General features: G+C 34.4%; 1 protein-coding gene and 2 long non-coding RNA genes across 7 annotated transcripts in view; 2 read left to right on the top strand and 1 right to left on the bottom strand.

Annotated features, from left to right (window-relative positions):
• LOC138705604 (RYamide receptor-like) overlaps positions 1–19,977 on the top strand; it is a 299,486-nt gene that overhangs the window by 74,456 nt on the left and 205,053 nt on the right. The gene's annotated exons all lie outside the window — the stretch shown is intronic.
• LOC138706323 (uncharacterized) lies at positions 901–2,396 on the top strand. The gene is made up of 2 exons (XR_011333963.1): positions 901–1,278; positions 2,035–2,396. It is a non-coding gene; the product is annotated as an uncharacterized lncRNA (long non-coding RNA).
• On the bottom strand, positions 3,274–7,017 carry LOC138706321 (uncharacterized). Of its 5 annotated transcripts, none has more exons than XR_011333958.1 (7): positions 6,660–7,017; positions 5,618–5,808; positions 5,356–5,414; positions 5,141–5,210; positions 4,345–4,406; positions 4,111–4,242; positions 3,274–3,781 (listed from the first exon to the last, which is right to left on the bottom strand). It is a non-coding gene; the product is annotated as an uncharacterized lncRNA (long non-coding RNA). The 5 variants fall into 5 exon arrangements; XR_011333960.1 differs by lacking the exon at positions 6,660–7,017 and adding an exon at positions 6,495–6,594; XR_011333957.1 differs by lacking the exon at positions 6,660–7,017 and having other exon boundaries at positions 5,618–6,125.

Genomic DNA, 19,977 nt, shown 5'->3' with positions numbered 1-19,977 from the left:
ACATTTTGAAATTAAGTTTGGTGATGTCCTAGCTGAGATCATTTTGTCTGTATGTTACAACTAGACAGTGGATGCGGGATGACTTATCGTTGAATGTAGGCGCACATTTACTATATGTTACATTTTTTTCATTCAGACCATTGGCTCAACAGGTTTTAAACGTAAATAGACGACGTGAACATGCTACTGTATCTCCGTACAGTCAGAAGGAAAAGAAAAATAACGTACTGTAGTAGTGTAGCACATACCTTGCAAGTTTAGTCCTCGTCATCATTGATGCAATAACCAGCGTTGCAGTAAACGACGATATATTCTCGTAAGTTGTCGAAGTTGAATCGTCTTCGCCTATCGCTTAAACAGTTTTTATATCGAGAGAATTTCTGAAGAACACCTCTAAAATGGGGATCACTTAATTTCTTTAGAGGGATATTTGCACTGAACATCATGTTGCACGTGTCGTTTAGACCCTCACAACTAAATGATGATGATGATGATAATGATGATAGTTCGTCAGATTTCATTTCAACGCATTTCCTCTGCGATGTACTGTTGCAATGTTTCTCTATAGGCTGAGTTGTTCTGGTTTTTATTTCAATTTTACATACATTACACACGATATTGTCTTCGTTAATACATAAAATGTCACTCTCATACTTCTTAATTGCATTTCATATCTCTAAGCGAATTTGTGGACCGGGGTTCCTTCGTTATGTACGCTGCTGTACTCGCCAGGTACACAAAAGGTGAACAACGCGGCAAGTGTCATATACTCCGATACGAAACAACTTCACTTTTCCTTAAGTCATCCCGCATCCACTGTCTAGTTATATCCAATTTCTCCTGTTCTGAGGGCCTGTACTACGACTCTCGGATAAAGTTATAGTTTAAACTTATCCGGCAGATGGCATATTTATCCGGAAGTTGGGTTGTAATTGCGTACTACGACTTTTGGTTATGTGCAATCTGGAGGCTAAACTTCCAGATTAGCAATCCGGGAGGCAGAGTAGCAGATAGGCGTTATCCGGAGGTTGGAACTCGGTGTTGAAATCAAGATGGCTGCACGTCGTACAGCTGGTGATTTGAAGGATCAATTTAATTTTGATACTAATTCTGATGATAAGTTCTGGAGCAGATGCTTCGTTATATCAGAACAGCAAAACGAATTACGCTGCGTCCAAATAATTTTGAAGAGTGGGATGACGAGAAATTTTTGAGACAGTTTCGAATAACGAAACCTACTACATGAAATCAATGATCAACTGAAACAAGACACAGATCGTAAGTACACAGTTAATAATAAGCTACACTATTTCGGTAGGTATTACATCAATATTTTGTATACAATAACATTATAATAATTATTTTGAAGTACAGTAACCTGTAATACAGTAGAAGTGAGGTTAGAATGTTGCTTCATGCAGGTGTTCTGTTCCCATTACAAGGTATTAAGGTGATTGATATAATAATATAGGGCAACCTACAATAATAACAGTTTCAAAATACTTTTATATAAAAAATAATAACAGTATATAATATATCAAAATCGTTTATATGGTAAACTATCATTTCTTCACAATTGCGTTACCACTTTAAGATACTAATGTATTCACATATTAGGCTTCTAGTCAAGTCATATGTACCGTAAACGAAAGAAAAATTGAGTGCCGACACCAATTTCCCAAATAAAGGTGGAAAGTTGCTGTGAAAGTGGAGTGCGGTGGAGAGGTACGGGTAGGCGGGATCGCTCTATCGAGATAGAAGGGGTAGGCGGCAGGGAAGGGCAGCACATTCATTTCATTACTGTGTTTCCTTACTAATTAAAGGGAAAAGACAAGTTTTCGTAAGATCGAGTTAGTGACAGTTAGGTTAGTATGATTTGCATATATTTACAATTGTCTAAAAAAAAGTCAAAACTACATCCAAACCTCTCTCTTCCAGGCTATCCTGTAGGGAGTCCTTGCCTTCTTTTGGTAACGCTATTGTAAAGATTTACCAGTAGTGTAACCAAATCTCATTGTTTATATATTTTTCCAGAAATAATGCCTTACCTCCAATGGACCAACTACTACTGGCATTGAGATTCTATGCCACTGGGAGAACATTGACAACAGTAGGAGATTTTTGTGGGATCCACGAAGTTACAGCAGGAAGTGTTGTCATTCGAGCTAGTGCTGCACTTGCTGCTTGGTTTAATTTAAGTGATGACTTTTAATGCTTCATTGGGAGTAGTTTTATTTGCTCCAGTAATTAAGTGCAAGGCTTGTTTTTTTTTTCCAAGGGATTCTGTCTCTCTTTTTGATGCTGTTACGAATACTTCTGAATAGTATTTTAATACAGATTTTATGTATATATTATAGATCTTGATTAAAGTTTTCCTAGAACTGTTTCATTTTGTGTCTGCTAGTTGTTTAGTCAACTCTCCGAAGATAGATTGGAATACCAATAAGGTATCACTCATGAGACAACTGTCAGGAGATAATGTGGTAGGGTGGCAAGTTCCCTTCTCCTCCCTGCATATATCGCTCACCAGCAGGAGTAGGCCTAACATATTTCACTAATCAGACTTAAGATATGCTTGCTATATATTATTATTTAACAAACTGTAACCGTTTATTGAATTTTAGACGTGACAGTTTTTCTTCATTTCCTGAAAGTTTTGGAATTGGCATTTATGTTTTGCAAGGGAGCTGTTTCATTCACGCTAGGCCTAATGATCCATGTATGCAAACATATTCATATCGTTACTTTTTAAATATATTTTATTGCTTGGATCCCTCACAGTGATCTCTTAACAGGCTAAGATGATTCAAACACAAAGGTTTGATAAATACATTTTAAAAATTATGACCAGGTACTGAGCATGTGTAGGCTATTTAAAACAATAAAAATGCACTGTATCTGCAATTCAAATTTATTTTACATAAGCAAAATATGGTAAAACAATATTTTTCAAGAGGCACATTAATTGAAGCGTCGGCTGGAACAACATTATAAGTTATATTTGGTCAAATTTACAGGAGCTGCAAAAATGTGTATGCGTACAACTTTGTTCTTATGAGGGTAGCAAACTTTTGAGTGGACAAATTTCACGTACCGCATTGATGGACAGTTGCAAGCCAAGGAGTATAGCAAGGTAACATGACATACAACATTATTACACGGAAACACACCGAATGAAAATGTTGTAACTTACAACGTTGTTCCAGCTGATGCTTCAATTGTATTCACGTACTCTGTGAATATGTACTTAAAACAAGAGAGATGCACTATAGCTGCAATTAAATTTAAAATTTATTTATTTATTTTGTGTGAACAAAACACGACATTTTTCAGGAGACACAATAAGCATAATCATTTATTACATCCACTGTCTCATTATATATGCTATGGTACATGTCATATTTACAAATTAATAATATACAGGCTAATACATAAGAGTACATAGTAACTGTAATTAAACACAACACAAATACATATGCAAATACATAAAACTTGGAAAACTGTGGCAGAGCCAACTTCAGCTATAAGCCCCATTTGTTAGAGATCTGCACGGGCCATAATTCTTAGGCCCAGCCCGTCTCGGTTTGATCTGAACCAGACCCGAACCCAAACCAGAAACCTTAGATTAGCTTATAATTATCACCTGACTCGAACTAATCCTGAAGACTAGCAGATAAAGCAGAGGCCAGAGACCGCAGGGATCAAGAACAGCTGCAAGAGATTATCACTCCATTAGAAGGATGAGAAGAAGTAATCTCCCAGTCATCCAGGTCAAACAAATCTGGTCAACAAAATTAAACATATTTTTTGTTAAAACATAAAGATTATTGTAGCATTTACTTTCTGCCACTAATTGAAAATGTCCTTGTAGATGGACCACCCATTAAAGAGGAGGAAAAAGTAATGTAAAAACTCCAAATGTTACTTTTGATATTCCAAACCCCATCTCTTTCCAAACATGAGGGGACATAACTTACTTTTATTTCAAATCATTCTTTGTTATAATGTTAGCATCCAACTTTCAACTAATGTATTTTTTAAAGAAATCACTGTACTGAAGTTCATGCATTTCTAACATCTCAAGTATAATTAAGTCAACATTAAACTTACAGTTCACAGATGGAGAAAGATTTTTCAATGTGGCTAATGCATTCCTCAGAGGCTTGCTTTTTCTTTCTTTCTTTCTTTTTTTTTTTAAGCATCCTTGGGATGTAACTCGATCAGCTATTATCCCATTATCAGCTGAAATATTTAAGAGAGGGATATATGCTTATATTCAGACCTTTCTGGGTTTAGCCTACACTACCTACACTGAATAAACCAGTAATTTCACTTAAAACTTACTTTCATTACACTGTGTAGACACCCGTACAGTGGAAGACCTTCATCTGCTGCACCAGCTGACTCTGTAATATTTTAAGAGTGGAATTAATTCTTAAGATATTTAATTCTGGAGAAAGATTATGTTTTATCATAAATGTGTGGACACTTCAAAGTCAGTAGCTGTAACAGTATTGTATTTTCTAACGTGCTATTAATCCAAATTCATTTTTAACAACAAGAAAGTGAAGCTGCAATAAAAAAGAGAGAGAAAAAACCAAGCAAATAGTTCTATTGTAAATAGAGTGTAGTCAGTTTCTGTTTTACCTTATTAAAAGATATTTTTCAGTTTTTCTGTACACAAGAAATCATTCACAAATTTCAAAGTGAGTATCCTCACGGTAAAATTTAAATACAACTTAACATAATGTGGCCTAATCTGATTACAAACCCATTACAGAGAAATCTCAAAATAAATTCTTCAGTTTAGTGTACTCTCTATTTTTAGGCCTACATTTATAAATTTCAAATTCCCACTCAAATCCCACATAATATTATAATACAATGATGTTTAGTTTTTATGACATCCATTTCTTGTGACCATTTCATCATTATGTACAATTTATATTTTAACATTTTTTGTTTAACTTTTGCATCTAATTTATCTACTGCTTGCTGCAGATTTCATATAGTATGTGTGTTAGTTTTATTTTCAACATGTTGGCTGAATATATGTTTACATGTTACAGCTATTTCAGATTGGAAAAGTAAGCATCATGCGTAGAATGTGAAAGAACTTTTGTAGTATTAATCAAATTACCCGGAGATATTGTTGGGATGTCCAGTTTCACTTCAAAAACTAAAGAATTGCACTGTGAACCTGAATAGTACTGTAAATAAAAAAGAAATAATAGTATTATAATGTAATACCGACATTAAATTAAATTTGTATAACAATTTTCAAGAATCTAATATTTTTTTTATCTCTAAAGCTCATCATCTCTTCTTCTGGCTCTTAATTCCTTACACACTAACCTCATTCGTGTTATTAGCTGCACTGGTATCAGTGGAACTTGGTTTAGTTACTACTTCGGCTGTAACAAAAGTAAGTAAATAAATAAATGAGTGAATGAATGAATAAATAAATAAATAAAAAGAATTCAAACTTGTGTTATAAAATTTCCTCTGCTTATTATTTAATAATTGTATAACTTAACATATAAGTGAACTTATGCATTGAATATGAATCAAAATCACTGAGAAATCACTCAATTGATAGGAGAATTAAATCACTTACCTTGGCTAAGTTTGGATTTGGTTTTGCTTCAGTTGGAGGGGCTCCAATTGTTTGTAGCCTGCATTGTCTCTCTGCAGCAGCAATTTTCTTTGTGTTCTTTTCCAAGAATTCAAATTTGCTTCTCAGCTGTTTTCAGGTCCTTGTATTTGTGCTGATGTTACTATATTCTTCCCATGCTTCATTCTATATTACTAAAAAGGAAGTAAAACTAGGTTAATTCCATATGCAACCTACAACATTAGAAAATATACTGTATTTCTCTTTTTCCCTTATCTAAGTTTCTATACCTAAATAAGCAAAAGCTTTTAATGGCCGATTGTCAGTACAATATCAAACATATGACTATACTGTACATAGAAACTTTGGAAAAAACTTAATATCTGCTGTTTCTGTGTTATTTTACGAGGTGTTGAATGTGCATTACAGTGAGTGATTATAGTCTAACTGGTAGCAGCAACAGATATTGCATTTTAGTGGAAACGTCTCTCCACCTCATGCTGTTCTTTTAAAAAATGTCAGGCCCTATCTGTGATCGAATGGTATTATAGGCCTACTACAAAATATCCGCCCATTTACTAACAGTAAAATACGTAGGCCTAACATACTGAAATATTGGTAATTTGCTAGGAACAGTGTACCTTGCTGTACTAATGTTGGTTAGAAATCCCAGGCCAAAGACATCATTCATTATTATCAGTATCAGTGAACTTTTCTTTTTAAACGAGTTATTGTGCCTTCGACCCATGATTTGAAGCCGTGAAGTACACTATTTCTAAAAGATTACCGAAATAGGCCCTATTCACTAATAATGTAGGCTATACAACAAACTGAAAGCACACCTAATATTAATTACAATACAAAATTAATTGCCACCTACATTTCTTGTGCAGTTACACATGAATAAAACAATGATTATGGAGAAAAACGCACTTTTGCTGGAACCCGCACCTGTTCTCTTTAGGCCTACTAATTAAAACCAAAATACTATCATATGGTAGGAATTATTACTATTCGAAAAGAAACATAACCTTTAAAATCTTACCTTTTGCTTCCATGTAAAGTTTCTTCATACAGTATGTGTAATTTTCTGTTCTTCACTCTGTTATTTTCTTGGCTGTAGCTTCAGTATTATAATAAATAATAACAATAATGCTTACAATAAAACCTCAAAATAAATAGTACCATATAAACACGGAACATAAACATGAAATACGCGGGGAAAGGTATACCAACGCAATAAATTTCACTACATTTTCAGTAACTTCATTGCCAACGTAATAAAAATGTTACTATATCTTCCGGATAACAATCCTGCAGTTAAAATCCGCTGGTAGTACAGAACAAAATATTCAACTTCCAGATTGCTAAACTGGAGTATACGAATCTGGAGCTTTAACAGGCGATCGTAGTACAGGCCCTGAGTGATGCGTTCGTTAGCGTTAAGATATTTTAATTTCTACACCTATATTTCTCCCGAGGAAAAACATTTCATTTATTTGAATTTTTTTATATTTCTTTGTCATTGCCGAGCTTCTATATTTATTTATTTATTTATTTATTTATTTATTTATTTATTTATTTATTTAATTATTTATTTATTTTGCTAATAATTGTAACATAAAATATAAATAAACAGAAAAACTTTAGCTTGCCCCTGAAAGATTAGAATTCGTGCTCAGTGGCGGATTCCTGAATTGAAATTAAGAAGTATAATGATGAAATCGTTTTTGATGAATGTGCAGTTTTTACCACATTCAGTAAAAATATTTCTAAACTCTGTTTCTCCCCTTTATTGAAACCTGATCAGAAGGTCACGATTATGAATCAATATCTCTGGCCCACTCTTACTTATTCCTTACAGTGTGCTCCACTCTACCAAATCACAACCAAATTTCTTAATGACTTAGATAAAGTTACCAGAAGAGCATGCAAAGAGCTTATTGGCCTTCCTCATGACTGCCCTGACGGAATGCTCTACTCCCATAAAAAATGTCGCGGTCTTTCGTTAATGAAAGCATCTTGGGAAGCTTATGTACAACACACAAATATCTGTAATACTCTTCTTCGTGTTGATGACTGCCATCTCCACAATGTTAGGGACCTTGTAAGCGAAAAAGTTTCTGCTCTGTCAAAATTGAATATCACAACTATTGCTGCTATCAACTGGTCAGGTCGTAAAATTCGTAAACACTTAAGAAATGACTCATTCCAAACTCGGACAAACCATAACTTGAGTGGTAAAGGGGTTATTGTTTATAGTGATCTCACCAAGGCTAACTCATGGGTAAGCAATCGAAAGGGCCTATCTTCCTCAGAATGGACCAATGCTTTAAAAATGTCAAGCAATATTTCGGCGGTTCGCGCAATACCGGGCAGAACTCTAAGCACAACCCGCTGCCGTCATCCAGACTGTAGCGAGCTTGAAACACTTGGACACGTGCTTGGACAATGCCCCAAAGGCGAGCTGCTGATCAATGCTAGACATCATCGTGTACGACATGCTTTGGCGACATCGTTAAAAACTTTAAATTGGGAGATTCATGAGGAAGTACATTGTGTATCATCAGATGGTTTTTTTCAGACGGGCATACATTATTGCTATTAACGGACACTTAAAACGGACTCTTGTTCTTGACCCTACTATCCGTTTCGAAAGAAACCTAAATCAGGCCACCGAAGTTGATATTGAGAAGAAGTCCATATATGAACCTTGTCTGCCTTATCTTTCTCAAAAGTACAACGTCCCTCTTAAGCAATGGTATGTCATTGGTTTGCTGTTTGGCAGTAGAGGTTCTATTTCCAAATTCGCATGGAATTATCTTAAGGAACTTCACATTCCTTTTGATTATATAATGTCTGTCCTTATAAATATTATCAAGGATTCTCTTCAAATATTACATCATCTCTATTTCAATTAATCCACTTATATTTGCCTTAAACAATTAACTTTCTTTTTTCTTTAATTATCATATCACATTATATCGTACATGTTTATTGTATTCAGGACCCTTGTGGTCACTCAATTTCTTTGAGCTGATGTCTATAATTTAGAAAAAAAAATATACACACACACACAATTTGTCTTATGTCTACTACGCAATAAAAATATATCAATTTAAATTTATAATTTTTCAATTTTTATGAAATCCATACAAAACTTTTTAAATATAATGCTAGAACTATTAGAATTGACAAGATTAGGATATTTAAATAAAAGTGTTGGCGGGCCTACTGCCATTTTCTTATAAATATTTTTTATAAGCTAATTACATGTGATGTAACTGTGTATTTTGGAGCCCGCCACCACTGCTATCTAGCAATCTTAGGACAAAACTGAGAAAGCCCCCAATAACTTTTGCTTTGTCCACCACAAATAGGTACAGTACCTCCATCGTCGGGATTTGAAACCAGCGCTATGCCAACAGTTCATTATAATAGCTTTGTGAGTTACACGTGTGATTACAGATGTTATCGACAGCAGTCTTAGCAGCTTTATCAGAATTGTCGGTTTATTTCTCCTTCCTATCTCTGCAGGCGTCTAATCTAGAGAAATCGAGAAATGAGAACCCGGAACACCTTTCAGGCGCTGAAATCACGTTCTTTGATACGTTCGACATGGGTGCTATCGCCGAGAAGCACTGAGGCCTGTGAGGTAATCGATTTTGTTGGGGCTCTTCATCAACACTCTCTCTGCCTCGCACACAAAAGACGTACCACCACATCATAGAAGGCGATATCTAGGCAGACAAAGTCAAAAAGGAACACGACCTAATCCAGAGATATTTGAACCATCTTTGCCAAAGACATACACATTATGTTTTCGATTTTCTTTATAAAGGACATCATTATCGTGCTTATTCCTGCTCCTGAATGGAGCATATTTCATCTATTCTGGCGTGGGTTTGACACTCACTTGTAATGCTTATCTGGTTGAATTTTTTTCTATAATTCTCAACAATATGGCGGGCTGTCTCCTTGGTCTGGTGGTCAGCATGTTGGCTTCCAGATATGGTGGTCCCGGGTTTGTTTCTGCGGCTCAATTCTCTGGGGAAAGTTCCTTGAAGAAGAGCAGTTTCCTGAGGGTGTAAAGCAGCATGCCAGAAATCAGACTCTAAAAGTGCAGTTATGTGCGCGGATCGCCGGTCTGTGCGGACTGCATCATTCAAGCGTTGCTCTTACCAGTTCTTAGCTGGAGGGGTGTACAGTAATCTATTCTGCGCTTCTAGAGTTGGATTAAATAGGCTTTTGGACATTATAAACACACTTAGCAGAAGGAAAAAAAAAACACGGTTATTATCAGTGTCTATATTTGACAATTGTAATACAAGAAACTTTAGGTTTACTCACTTATACTTGACAAAGTATAGTGGTTTGTAAAGCATAATTTATTAATATGATTTTTATATAGTATTTGAAGAAAAAGAATATTGCAGTAATTTCAAAAGAACAAAAAAAAAAAAAAAACAAGTATTTCATTTTACGTAGTAGGTACTAATTATTTTAAAGTAATAGGCTAGACTCTACTCTTTCTTTGTTCGTCAAGCATTATTATTTATTGGGTGCATTGGTACACAAATGTTGAAGAAAATATACTCCCAATTAATTACATCCAGTAGGACATTGTGAAGTTTTTACACTAAAATAATTTCCTTGCTGTATGTCAACGTAAATTAACATTAATATCAACAAATAATATAAATTAAACTTAGAATTTAAATTCACATATAGTTTATTTGGAAAACGTTGAGAGCAAGTATCGACAAGTTGGGAGCGTTAGTGAAAAAAAATTAAAAGTGTAGTGAAGGGACGATATTCTATTTGTGTCAGGTTTAAAAATTTATTTATGTAAGTGACGTGAGATGGAAAATTTGCCATTATATATTTTTCCAGAAAATTTTTCCGCCTTGCAAATAGTTACTTCCTTCGCTCCTTACAACCTCATGAGCCTTACATGTAGGCCTATTCTTTACTATATTCTCATCACTTACCAACTTATGAAATGAAAGTCGTAAGTCGTCTAATCTTTGATGGCTGTTAGTACAGACTCCAAAATAACGTCACTGTTAAATTCGTTTTACCGTGAGAGTACTGATTAACTTTACTAGTGTGATCTAAACTATCACAACACTATTACCTCGACATGAGCTGTTGAAAGCCTTTCATTTTAAAATAATTATTGTTGGCTGAGGAAAACATTATAATAATTAAGTTATATGATTCGTAGTTTCTCTTCTTCGTTATCTGTGAACTCCTCGCTTTATTTATCATAACTTATTCACAGACACAGCCAAATCAGTACCCGTACTGAAACTGCGTTACTGAAACAAAAGCTGATATGCTGTTGCAGGTCTGTATAGCCCTGTCGCGTTCCAAGGCGATTCACTTCCTCCAGATAGGGGAATAGAAAGTGTGCATCGCACAGAGACTACTGCACAATGTGCGCAACTGCACAATGTGCAGGGCATGCCTCGTATAAAGTCTTAAAATTTGTATGAATGCGAGTGTGCTGGGTTAGGAATAAAATTAAGTAATCTTCAAATAAAGAACAATATAGGCCTATTAGGACTATCACTGGGCAGAACTTTGAACACACGTTTTAACGTTGCATTTTTTATAAGTGACGCCACGTATAGCCTCGACCAGAAAGCAGTAAGAGATTCTAGAGAGTTAGTAATGAATTACAAATAAATAAATATATAAGGCGAATTTCAGGTAATCACATGGGCTAATCTTCGGCTTTATCCCTCCAAATACCATTTCATAAATTTAATTGACGTTAAATGACCTAATAGTAAACTAATATTACAAAAAATAAAGTGATAGGAGATGTATGAAATCCCTTGTACTGCATGAAACATTTTATTCATGTTATGTAATTTGTAGCTTATTAATTAATTATTGAGCGTTATTAATTAGTTTCTTCGGTTATCTTAAAACTTTGTATGTGTAAATAAATAAATGAATAAATACAGTAAATAATAAAATTTTTATTATTATTATTATTATTATTATTATTATTATTATTATTATTATTATTATTATTATTATTATTACTTACTGGCTTTTAAGGAACCGGAGGTTCATTGCCGCCCTCACATAAATCCGCCATTGGTCCCTATTCTGAGCAAGATTAATCCAGTCTCTACCATCATATCCCACCTCCCTCAAATCCATTTTAATATTATCTTCCCATCTACGTGTCGGCCTCCCCAAAGGTCTTTTTCCCTCCTGCCTCCCAACTAACACTCTATATGCAATTCTGGATTCGCCCATACGTGCTACAAGCCCTGCCCATCATATTATTATTATTATTATTATTATTATTATTATTATTATTATTACGTAAATTCATTACAATTTATTTACTGCTCATGATTATAATTCAGACATTTATAACATAAAAGAATAATGTTGTAATATGTGAACAAAGGAATATTGAAAATTAAAGAGTATGTGGACTAAATTAATTAACAGCGGTACATCAATATGATCCTATACATTGATGTCAAGTTCAAGTGCCACCACAAACCACTTCGTATAAAGTAAACATATCGGAATAGATAACGTAATACATAGTATAGTAGATAAAAATTGATTTGAATAGAAGATGAGCTGATAGTGAACATCAATCACTTTGACGTGGAGAGCTATTTACAGCGTATACTCGTATTGTATGTGGTGGAAATACAGTATTTAAACGAAAACTTTAATTGCAATATATTACTGGTGTGGACTAGGTTAACAAACTACAGTTCATGCTTCGAGTCTGCATTCGGGTGCTAGTTCCAATAATTGCGCTAAGTTTTTCTCTGTGTTTTTCTTCAACTCTAATGCGAATGCGGGTACACTGCTCCGTCGATATAGGAGAAAGCGAATCTTTGTCTACTTAGATATAACAAGTCTCCTCTACAATCAGCAAGCATCATGTTTCGGTAGAGCATGAAAGTCGAGGAATATTATGGACAGTAATAATAGATCATATGGGAATGGGTATTTAAGAATTTTTAAATCATTATAAAAGTCTAATTTTCTAATTTTTTTTCCGTAGGTTTGCTACACTCAGGGCGCAGTCTCATTTCGCAAATATCGCTACTCACAAAATAAAATATAATTTTAACAGTGGTATCGTAATTATTTTTATAATGAATTACTGTTTTCACACTAATAAGGAAAATATTAATGTGTTCATATCGAATTTTTTCTTCCTTAGATTTTGTCTAAATGCTATGGAGACCTGCGTGCGCAGTTTGAGAGCAGCTGTCGACATTAGCTCATGAACAGTTTCCTTGTAATCATATTATATACAGAGTAGCCAAAAAATGTATAGACTGTTTGTTCACTTTGAAACAAATTGAGATAAAATTCTCGTTTTAGGAGAAATTGTAGCTTAATGTAGGTATTCGAAGTGGCCACCATTTGCATTCAAACACTGTTGATGTCTCCGAACTGCTCCACGAACTATGTTCTGTAACTTGTCCAGTGTGATAGCTGCACATGACGTTAAATTTAGATTTGTTCTCATAGCTGGCGATCATTTAGAGTCCCTAATAGGCAGAAATTGATGTTAGGTCTGGAGACCGTGCTGGTTATTCCACAACACCTCTTCGACCTATCCATCGTTCGGATAGAGTTTCATCCAGATACGCTCTGACATCTCGATGGTAGTGGGCTGGGGTCCATCTTGTTGCAGATAAAATCTCTCGTCTCCATACAGCTCTCGGATGGGAGGTACAATATTGTTGTCTGAAGCATCTCGAGATATACCACACGGGTAACTGTGGCTTCAAAGAAGAAAGGCCCAATCAAACCCTGTGGACAAACCACACCACACATTGATTCCCGGTAAATAGACGGCCCGGTAAATTATCCTGATGGACGTGCGGATTTTCGGGGGTCCAGTGCACGCAATTATGGCGGTTTAAAGCTGTACCATTTAGTTTGAATTGTGCCTCTTCAGACCAGATAACGTTCTATACAAACTCCCCATGTTTTCAAACCACTCACAGTACTCAATTCGTCGATCAGGGTCGTCCTCATTCATTGCAAGCAGCAGTCTAGCAATATACACCTTCCACTTTGCAGTCTTCAAAATTCGCTATAAGTTACAGTTGATAGACTGACTCCGGTTTCACGTGAAAACTGTTTCACAGACTTCTGTGGTGCGATGGTTGCTGCAGTTGTTGCTGTTACAGATCGTCCGGAATGTCCTTTATGCACCTCATCAACAATACCACTGGCTCCGAATTGTGCCAAATACGCGCAGTTGTTAGACGTGTCGGCGGTAATATTTGAAACTCTTTCCGCCATTGTCGCCGTACCCCGCTAATGTTTTCAAACTCAAAATATCACTTTTACAAATCGCTTTCCGTTGTTCGAACGACAACCTCGTATCCGCTATTTTGTTTTCACACTGCACCTACCCGCTCATCTGGTCACTGCCAACTAACAACATTAAGCTATAGTTTCCCCGAAAATGAGAATTTTATCTCGATTTGTTCCAAAGTTATTGGTGAACAAACAGTGTATACATTTTTTGTGCTGCTCTGTAGTTGTAACAAAATTTTGTACAAGGACACGCTATTATGTTATTACTGAAATGTTTAAATAAATCAGCATTTTCTATGAAATTGAAATGCACACGTTTTGACATCTTACTTAGCTATTACACTATTAACTGTGGACGTACTGAACTGCAGCTCGGGGCACTAAATTAATAAAAGAAACACTAAATTTTAATTTTAGGGCAATTTTTGTACGTAGAGCAGACCCTTTAAGAGGGAAGACAGGTAATAACAAGTAACTTTTTTCAAAGTACACTGCCCCTGGCTGGACTTTACCACGCAGATCATTGATAGTAGCCTAGATCATATATGTAACAGATAACTCATCGCTATGTTAAAACCGGCAGCATTTTGAAGAGAACAACCGCCAGGATCGCCACCCGTCCGCCACAAATGAACACGAGATGGCAGTACAGTCGCTAATGCAATTCAAATGGGAATTATGACGTGACTCCTTATGTAACAACTAGATGGCAGCGTAGTAAACCTGACAAAATTTGTTAACCTCAAAGCCTGTAAGGCCGACCTATCTGGGTATATATGATCTAGGATAGGCCTAGTAGTCATTATTAAAACCAATCGCATTATTTTATACATGCAATTTATTTAGTTGTTTATTTAACGACGATGTATCCAGCTAGGTTATTTAGCGTCGATAGAATTGGAGATAGCGAGATTGTATTTGACGAGATAAGGTCAAGAATTCGTCATGCATTACCTGACATTCGACCTTATAGTTGGGAAAAACCTCGGAAATAACCTAACAAGATAGTTAGCCCAAACTGAATTGAAAGCCCGAGCGTTATTAATGTGATTTTATTAATGAATAATCGTGTAGAAAACAATCAGATTAGAAGTCAATAAACTGCGGGATTCGCATAGATACTAGTCTGACTCATTTTTTGTTTATTATATGAGTTATTGATATAATAGAAATGTGGAAATAAATCGACAAGGTCTGGCAACTTGAGTAATAATATCATTTTAAACATATATATGTTTGCAAATGTATTATTGGCGAATTCTGAAGATGGACTTCATTTAATTTTCAGCCTTTCAATTGGAACTTATTTCTTGGGAATATTGGATGGAAATTCCAGTTCATAAGACTAAGATAATGTATTTCATAGCAAAAAAAAAATCTTCATAATAAAGTATGTATTTACAATAAACCGTTAGAACAAATTTCGTGTTTTAAAAATCTGGATTTTCATTTGAGCTATGAACTGCCAAAGGGTGTGTCAGCAAGACTGAATACTTTAATTATGAATTAATTCTATTAATAACATTTTCAAACACTATCTCGTTCAAAATCATATTAGATTTGCAGGCTAGAAATTATTGGCGAAATCAATTGTCATGAACCTATATTAGGGAAATTGGGCCATACGTAGTAAATGTGATGGATAGCTTACCGAATCATTACTAATGAAATGAAGTGTTTAAGTAGAAGTGCTGGCGACACTGAATTATACAAAAATATTTACTTTTTATATGATCTAAAACTACCTAATTTTAGCAAATAGTCTTATTAAGAATTATGGAACCAAACGGAGATCTTATGAACCTAGAATAACTTCCTTTGCCAAATGCTGACTATAAGTTATCTTCTACGAGTGAAATCTTTTGATCGTTCGCTAAAACGGTGGAATGGGATCGTAACAGGTCATTAAGCCTAATGCATAGAGAAAATGAATAAAGGCTATAATTTAGGAAAAAAACATGTTTTGCACAACTGATTTAAAACCATGTGAAAAATACTTCGTATGTTTGAAGATTATCAAGCAAAATTACAAAAGCGAGCAATGCTTTGAAAGGTTTCAGACAAACAGAATTTGCTTTTAATGAGTACCACATTGTTCAAAACACTTGATGAAGAGTTCACTGAACAACTGTTTGATCACAGCAGAAATCTGTGTTCACCAAGAGGCATTGTGGAATCAATAGCAGACTAAGTGATTATTATTGTAAGTGGTGTTTTTGCGCTGCGCCAATATTATGCCACACACTTGTAGCTTTTTATTACGGTTTGTATTTATTAAAGGTTAAAAATAAAACATCACATTTTACTCCGTTCTGTTGATGAAATGCACCACATAGTAGAACTGTTCCACAAGCAGAGTTTTCCTTCCTTCTTGTACCTGATGAAACATTGTACGTCTGGTGTCGGATCGAGACGAGCAGAAATATGCACGTCAGCAGACTTCGATAGGATGTATAAATTACCAAGATGGATGGATGAATGTATCGATCAATGGAAGAATGGAAGTGAAGACAAGATTGTAGAGGGGGGGATTGAAAAGTGGAGGAAATAGAGGTTTGGGCGGGCATCGAATGTACAGTAATGGTGATATGAAACACATTGTGTAATGGTACATACATGTATTATTCTCGTATTCTCATATTCAATCATAAAACAATACCACACTAAAACACTAATTAATGAACATAGATACAATATACAACATAGTCTATACAATTCATATCTTGTTAATCAAAATTATAAACGAGGTTTCACTCACACTAATAAAATCAATAACTTATACAAATTTTGCATGATCAATCACAAACACAAGTTAAAATAAGTGTAAAAATGTAAGCGAAAACTCGTAGCATATATTTTAAACGTTTTAATTGGTATCTTTTAACTTTTAACCTTTGTTATTTATATTAGATGTACATACACTATGCTTATGCACATTGAAAATGAGATTAATATATTGGACAATGTAAAAGTGTATCTGATGATGTCACAGGCGCGATGAAAACGTTAATACAAACAGAAAAATATGTAATATAAAGGAACTACTCCCTAATTATAGACTGAAAATAATAAAACCATTTAATTAAATGCATGTTATTTTACCAGAATGTGATTTTTAGTTTAGTACTCCTTTAAACATAGAAGTGTAATTTAATTGTGGTCTTTGTGAACAGTTTTAAGAAAAATGCCATTTTTAGTTCAGTTTTGGAGTGCATATTTTAGAAAATGAGAGAAGTTAGAGAGGTAACGTTGGGGGATTTTATAGAGAAAATACCAACAAATTTGATCTTCATTGGTTTGGCTGTAATTACATTGGAGATTTGGAATAAAAAGTTTGTGACAGTAAGACGGGGCATAACGTGCATTCAGTGAGCGGGAAGGACGAAATGCACAGCCACCAATGTCCCTCTGTGACGGGTTAGGTTGCTGAACCTTTCGCACAGTTACGTAGACTATTTCGTTTATATGACGTCATTCCATTTTCGACTAATGAGGTGTAATGAAATTTTGAATTCCAACCAATCACAGTCACACTTTACGATAATTTTTGCAGCTAGATTTATCGCTATCAATTTATCGTATGGTTGTTCTTTTGTTTAGTCGTTGTCGCCAACTGTTTCCCCGTAAATTGATGATCATGAATACATTGAGATGCAACTACACGGTTAAACTTTTCTTTCAACTTTAAAGCAATGAATGCAAGATTGATATTTAATATTAATTAATATATTTACGCAGTGAAGACGACTTTCAAAACGGTGCACTATGTAGACACAACATCTTCATGCATCTTAATTGAACGTACCTTTTGAACTTGGTTCTTTCAATATTCTTCCCAGATTGCACGCATACGCGAATGGAATACTGAACTGTGTAGATGCAGCTTTAGTTCCGTTACACAATACAGCGAGAATGCGTTTGTCGAGCTATAAAAATGCTTTCGTGTAGCACTCATTGTGAGTAACGGTCGAAATAAGACACAGCTGACATTGGTCCTCCTCCCACAGGTAAGATAACCTATAGTTGTAGCCTATAAAATTTGTATTTTGTGAATGAAATTAAACAATTCAGTCAGGTGTTCAAATTTATGTAACATCATTGCATATCAAACCCTAAGACCTTGCATAGTAATAATAAGGTCTTTGATCAAACTGCCTTCCGTATGGCGTAATAAAATTCGTGTTTTAATTAGGCCTATCTACACAGAGATGCTTCACTGTTAAATTAAATTATGATTTCAGCAGATAATGAAAATGTATTTATGTTATAATAATAAGAGAAAAGTGCAGTACATGTAATTAACATTGTTAAACCTGTATTTCGCTTTTCGCAAATGGCATTGCTGAATAATAACATCGAATTTCTTTATTGCGGTAATTGATATTCATCTACGAGTATTTCAACTTCACAATGTCTGAATAGGTTAAGTATTCGTTAATATACAATTATTAACATTTTGTGATCGAATTTTAGGGATATATTATTTACATTTTTATTTTATTCACGAAATAGTCCTAATAAATGTCACTCGAGGTCTGAGATTTCCCAGATCTCTGTTGACATTACTACAGATAAATTCGCGACTCAACCGCTACTGTTACGCGGACACGTATTGCAATGTTACAGTCGGTTTGCCTTTATTCTTAGGTGTCAAATAAATTATTGTACTGTAATGTTACGAAAGTAAAAAAAAAAAAAACATAGTATAACAACTAAACCTTTTCAAGAAAATGATCTATTCCAATGAAAAAACAAGCGATAAGAGAAAGTAATTTCTAGCCACAAAAGCTATCTTCAATACGGATTCATCTTGTTTAAATGTGCTTTCTTTTCTTAAAAAAAAAACAACTCAAACATAATACAGAACATTTTAAATTAAAAATGAAGTAATGCGTATTCAACATCCGTCGCTATTCAATGTGACAAGGCTGTCTCTAATGAATCTTACTTTTTCAATAGTACTAAATGCTAGAACGAAGAAAAACTTCTTTCACGTCACTTTCAGCGTTGTGCTCTACAAATGACAGAAGGGTTAAATGTATGGCGATATTTGTGTTTATTTTTAACAACTATAGAGTAGACAGACTCAAGATATGAGCGTCCCGTGATCATTACGAAAGCGAAGTTGGAAAGAGACTAGTTTTTTTCTTCTTGTGTGCAGTAGAGCTTTGACAGCGCTGCATCATTCTGTTAAAATATATTAACCAACTTTCTGAGCTGTATGGGTTGACGGGTATGTAAGTGTAGATGGAGGACTGATTACTGTTTGCGTACTAAAATGTGTTCATAGGTAAATGAGTAGATAGTTACTTTAGATCATAGATAAAACCTCAAATCTAATGATATTTAGAATAACGGTGTTTGATTTAAGTTGTCAGGGATTCATAGGTCGGTAGGTGTGTAAGTAAATTTGATACAGATATAATAATAATAATAATAATAATAATAATAATAATAATAATAATAATAATAATAATAATAATAATAATAATAATGGTTTATTTTAACCGGCAGAGTTAAGGCCATTCGGCCTTCTCTTCCACTCAACCAGTATGATAGAAAATTACTACAATGCTATGAATATAACATAATTAATATAATACAATTCAAAGAAATACAATACTGCAATACAAGACAAAATAGTACATAATTAATATAATACAATGACAATTCTTTTCATCTTCACAACACCAATAAAATAATTATGTAATAATAATAATAATAATAATAATAATAATAATAATAATAATAATAATAATAATAATAATAATAATAATAATAACAGTAATAGTAATGATTTAAATTAAATTAAATTATTAAACTCGTTCACAATTATAACTTCAATTTGATTGCGCCCGTAAGAAATCGTTTAGCCTTTTCTTGAAAGTGGTTATTGTCTGGCATCCCCTTATCTTCTGAGGTAGAGAATTCCATTCACGGGGAATTGAGACAGTAAAAGAGGATGAATAGTGGGATGTTCTATGGGCAGGAATTGCTAGGATTTGGCTCTCCTGTGACCTGGTGTTTAGATTGTG

This window comes from Periplaneta americana, chromosome 9 (genome assembly GCF_040183065.1).
Source record: "Periplaneta americana isolate PAMFEO1 chromosome 9, P.americana_PAMFEO1_priV1, whole genome shotgun sequence".
Taxonomy (NCBI): domain Eukaryota; kingdom Metazoa; phylum Arthropoda; class Insecta; order Blattodea; family Blattidae; genus Periplaneta; species Periplaneta americana.
Note: the sequence above shows the minus strand (reverse complement) of the source record. Positions and strands in the feature narration are given on the sequence as shown.